The sequence below is a fragment of the Cydia splendana genome, chromosome 1, assembly GCF_910591565.1.
Source record: "Cydia splendana chromosome 1, ilCydSple1.2, whole genome shotgun sequence".
NCBI classification, from domain to species: domain Eukaryota; kingdom Metazoa; phylum Arthropoda; class Insecta; order Lepidoptera; family Tortricidae; genus Cydia; species Cydia splendana.
The window spans coordinates 2,431,085-2,436,500 of record NC_085960.1 but is presented as its reverse complement, the minus strand read 5'-3'; the positions used below and the strand labels follow the sequence as shown (position 1 = coordinate 2,436,500).

The 5,416-nt window shown below is 40.3% G+C and overlaps 1 long non-coding RNA gene across 1 annotated transcript; it reads right to left on the bottom strand.

Annotated features, from left to right (window-relative positions):
* Positions 1 to 2,518: 2,518 nt before the first annotated feature.
* LOC134792505 (uncharacterized) lies at positions 2,519 to 4,607 on the bottom strand. The gene is made up of 2 exons (XR_010144445.1): positions 4,563 to 4,607; positions 2,519 to 2,857 (listed from the first exon to the last, which is right to left on the bottom strand). It is a non-coding gene; the product is annotated as an uncharacterized LOC134792505 (long non-coding RNA).
* Positions 4,608 to 5,416: the final 809 nt, after the last annotated feature.

Here is a 5,416-nt window from a genome sequence, read left to right as displayed (position 1 = left end):
AAAACTGTTTCGTCATAGATATATGGCGAAATGATTCGTCATTTGTTTGATTCATTCTGAATTATCAAACTGTTGCCTACAGTCCTACACCATACCTTCTTAAACCAAAATATGGTAGGGTAATACTTACCTGCCTACCCTCAACCAGGCGTGACTCACTCCGCGATTTCGTCGCTTTGCTACAGGTAGCTAAAAGTGCATCCGTTCGACCCCAATTTTGGGGTTTGCCATAAGCCGCGCGTGGCGCTGTCGCCACCTAGCGGCCATATCTGTGCTGATCGTGACAGACGCGTTGTGTTAGAGAGTCTTCTGTACCTAGTACTATTATTTATTCTGTGCCTCAACTAAACCTTCACCTTAGTATAGGTACATTCTTCCTGTCCGTATCTGCATTAAAATAATGCCCATTATTTTATTTTAGAATAGGTACCAAACATTGCAAATGATTTTTCAATATTTGAATACTGATTTACTATACATATTATAATATTACTTAAATCAAAATCCAAATTATTTAATTATTGCATTGCACTAATTTTCTTTAAACATTTAAGAATTTATTTGCATTTTTGGTAACTAATACTCATCGAGACAATTCTATGAACCCCAAACACAACAATTAGATTGGTTGCGTTGGTTTATTATTACTGAGTTCCTAAAGGCTCCGTCACACAGGCGCGCTTTGCGGGTGGCGCGTAGGGCTGCCAATACCGGGATCCCGGGATCCCGAAATACCGGGATCCCGTCTTTTTAAACGTATTTTTCAATACCGGTATTTTTAAATGCAATACCGGGATCCCGGTATTTTCAAAAACAAGGAAAATTTGCGGTATAATCCATTTATATCCATTAGAATGGTCATATTCGGCTGTATTAAGAAGCTTACTACACGTCAGACGCATCTAACTTGCATCTAGCCCTTATTTTATTATTGAACTAAGATCGTTACCTGAACGTCAGATAAATATTTGGTGGTTGGTGGTGGATGAATCCTGACAGTGAGATTAATATAGTTAGTTCTTAAAATTTTAAAGAAAAGAGCAAGGAACAAGGAACAGGGGCCTAATTCGACACGTACTTATCTGACATTTGAAATCCACTTCATATCCTCAGTTGATTGTATCGCATGTTCGTCGAATCGCATTCTATCGCAAACATGCGATCGAAAAAATAAGTAAGAAAAAATCAACTTTGTTTTATTACTACTATACGGTTTATAATAACTTTGAACTCGGGGTATGTCGGTTACGTCGGTTTGGTTTCGTTGTCACCTAACTGTGGATTGCTAATGTCAAATTTTGACAGGTGTGGATACTATCGCTAGACTTTTTTGTCCATGGGCTTGGGCACCATCTTGGAGTTTTTGACGTGCGAAAGGGTATTTTATAGCATAGAGTAAAGCTTTTTTTTTCAGTATATACGTTTACAGGAATTAATGACATCTTGTGAGCGATAGATGAACTAACGCGCTATTCACGGTGCGGCGGCGAGTAGTGGAACTATACGTGACAATTTCCATCAATCAAAAGGGGACTACACTGTTGATGGTCGATAAAGGCTATTATTAATTGAATTTTAACAGCACGAACGCCTTATTGACAAGCGTTCTTTTTGTTAAACCCACACCTATACGTCAAATAATTCTCGCTCCACACATTCACCTATGAACGCTCAAAAATGCTTATTCACGTTCATAAACCAAGTTGTACTTTAACCATATTTAGAAAAGTCCGTTTTTTATTACTGGGTGGAATTAGGGATGAAAATCCCGGAAAAAATCAAATGCTTATCGATCATTTCACAAAATTTAGTTTTTCCGGTTTTTTTCCAGTTTAGGATGACTCATGTTAGACCGGGCTGTGGCCGGGCCGGAGCTTCCGGAGCTTCGTTTTCTATGCAAAGCGTTATGTCATCACCATGCAGGGCTCGGGAATGGCACGGTGCGGGCCCGGCCCGGTCTTGCTATGTGCAAAGCCCTGACCCCCCGGAGTTTCTTCACAATTTTCACTATGATATTGATGCATCAAGGTGATTTGTTTACAGTACCTATGTTTACAGATGGCCTACCGCAAAACGCGTTAATCGAAATTTCGTTGTCTGCCTCTCTGTCGATCGAATGGCCAAGAGTGATAGGCCCTGGGTTGTGCTATTATTATTAACACTTTAACTGTCCCTCGCCTTCACTACTGACATGGACCGATACGTCCGTGCATTACAGGTAATGCACAAATACAAATAGTTTGACGGTGCATGTCATGTAATGCACGGACGGTAACGCCCTCTACGCAGGGTTTTGCGTAATATTGCCTATTTCCTGCCTCAAACTACAGTGCGACAGAAACCAGTAGAAAATAAATGAGGGCGCCACTTTCTACGTTACTATCCCTTTTTTGACGTAAAATGCTTAAACATGGCAACAATTTAGTATTGAATATTTATAGTTCCAGTTTATTTAATTTCTACTATTTTATGTCGCACTATACCCAAAGGCACTAACTACTGAAATAATACAATAGTACTCTTTGTATATATATTTTTTATAATAAACTGAACGGGCATTGGCTCTAGTCACACCTGATGGAAAGTGAAAACAGAGCCTAAGATGATGGAGCTTACCGGCTCAGTAAGTAATAGCCTATTCACTCTTGCTTTAAAGAGACCGAGGTCAAATTTCCCAGGAAACACAGATGACGGAAGCGCATTCCATTCCTTAATCGTCCTTACCAAAAAAGATGAGGCAAATCGTTTTGTGCGGACAAATGGAATATTAACAACGAACGGGTGCATTCGCTCCTCGCGCCTGGACGTCCGGAAAGGGAAAGCTGGGATCAGGTCGTGCAATTCTTTTGCGCACTCCCTAGAAACACCGATAGACATGTAACTCGTCGGCGATGATATGAACAAGACTTTGTAACTTTGATTTGACAGCCATCGCCAAAAAGTATATGAGCCCGGCGCTCTATCGAGTCCAGGGCTGCCAGCTGATACTTGGCGGAACCGTCCCATAGGTTGCAGCAGTATTCCATGCACGAAGGGACCTATGCTTGGTGCCGCCTCACCTTAAATATTAGGACATCAAGTTTCTTGGCAGCAGTCCTGGACTCAACAGTCTACCCGAAATTTAGGTTGGATTATTATTGTTCTAATACAAAGGCCGCAATGAGATCATAGAAATGATCATATATATGGAACCCTATTTGATAGCAATCCTACAATTATGATCATACACGCCAAATTTGTTAAAATTGTGTGTGGTACTATACAGCACGTCCACGGATGATTTTGTTATTTCTTTTGCGGTACATATTCATGAAAAGAAATGTACTTTTATGTACTTATGTTTTTAAAAAATGTACTAGCACGGTTTTGGCATAGCGACATACATGTCGTGGTCGTGCTGGGTAGATACTGCCTGGCACGACCACACTATATTTATGGTTAATTTAATGTCAAATGAATACAAAACAAATGTACTCAAATTGTACTATGTACAAGCACATCAAAATGTGACAGTCATACTGCAAAAATCGCTGTCATGATTAAATAAGAGCACCGTGAACAAAGTTTTGTACGGTGCTCTAAAAAGGTGAACCTAAGGGCTGATTTAGACGGCGCGCGAACTCGCATGCGACTTTCATTACATTTTTTTTGATCGGCTGGTTGAAATAACTAAAATCTCATGAGAGTTCGCGCGCGCATAATGTCTAAATGTGGGATCATCAATGTAAAGGGACCTTATTGTCGATGGCGTTTACGCCGCACTGCGACGAGCAGCGTTGTATTTGTATCGGAGCATCGTTTATAATGGCGGAAACGATGCCACCAGCCGATCAAAAAAAATATAATGAAAGTCGCATGCGAGTTCGCGCGCCGTCTAAATCAGCCCTTAGGTTCACCTTTTTTAATCATGACAGCGATTTTTGCAGATTGACTGTCACATTTTGATGTGCTTGTAGATAGTACAATTTGAGTACATTTGTTTTGTATTCATTTGACATTAAATTAACCATAAATATAGTGTGGTCGTGCCAGGCAGTATCTACCCAGCACGACCACGACCTGTATGTCGCTATGCCAAAACCGTGCGAGTACATTTTTTTAAAACATAAGTACATAAAAGTACATTTCTTTTCATGAATATGTACCGCAAAAGAAATAATAAAATCATCCGTGGACGTGCTGTATAGTACCACACAAAATTGTTGTTATTACACCATCATCTGTAAATATGTAGTTAGTTAATAAATTTGTGTGTATGCCTACTAACATTCGTTGAAAGATTAAAATTAAAATGACGAAATTGATCCTTTGTTGGTCTTAAATCAATTTAATTTAATTTTTAATCATAGGGTAATTAAATAACAACAATTTTAACAAATATGGCGTGTATGATCATGATTGTAAATTCAAATAGGATCCCATATTATATTAATATGATCATTTATATGATAGTTTAATTAATTGCCTTGTATTTTTTAGAAATCATAATTGCCCCAATGAGGGTGCCATTGGACGGTCGACGCAGTCTTAACTAATAACATCTTATTGACATACATTCTTACATATCAAACGAGAAAGAATAAACATTTTTTTTAATAGGTAGGTAGTAGATATGAGCGCCGCGCCGGCGCGCCGCCGCCGCCGACAAAATTTACGCGCCGCCGCCGCCGACGCTGCGCTATCGGCGTGGCATCGGCGTGACCTTGTTAGATACTACTACTTTCAGAATCATATAATATATATTTTATCTAGTTTAGATCTTTAACGGCGCCAGTCTGAATAGCTTATAGACATTCAAAAGGTATTTTAGGACCATATAATTCTAAAATATCGATGGTAAATTCAAACTTTTCTGTTTGGTAACCGCGCTACTAGTGTTAGAGCAACGAAATGACTAATTTTGCCAGCTGGCTAGCTCATCCGTCATTCACCGCGAATTCAATTATTGCAAGCATGGTTTAAATGTCTTAAAAAGGTGTAAAAGGGGGTTAATTTCAGATATTAAGCGTTTTCACGCCCAAAGGTCCGGCCGTTGGCTTTGCACGGAAGGCATCGGAAACGGAATCAGGTCTCATTTTAAGCTTGGCCATTGTTCAAATTTCAAGCTTTGCTCTCTCGCAGACCAATCTTTGGCCTCGCATCGCTCGCATAGAAGTAAGCCGCTATCTGAACCTCCAAGTTTTCGGCCCTGTTTGGAGCGTAACTTTTGGCTTCGCCTTTAAAATGCTTGGTTCTTCTCCAATCTTAGAGCTCCACTGCAGCACGGCCTTTGGCCTCCCACGAATGCAGCTACAGGAGAGCCCCAGAGGTCTTTAACACTGTGGCCACGGTCTTTATCGGCCTTCGGTCTTGCTTACACTGGACCAATTCCAAGCTCTGCCCTCTTGCAGCTTGGCCTTCGTCCTCGCACAGAAGC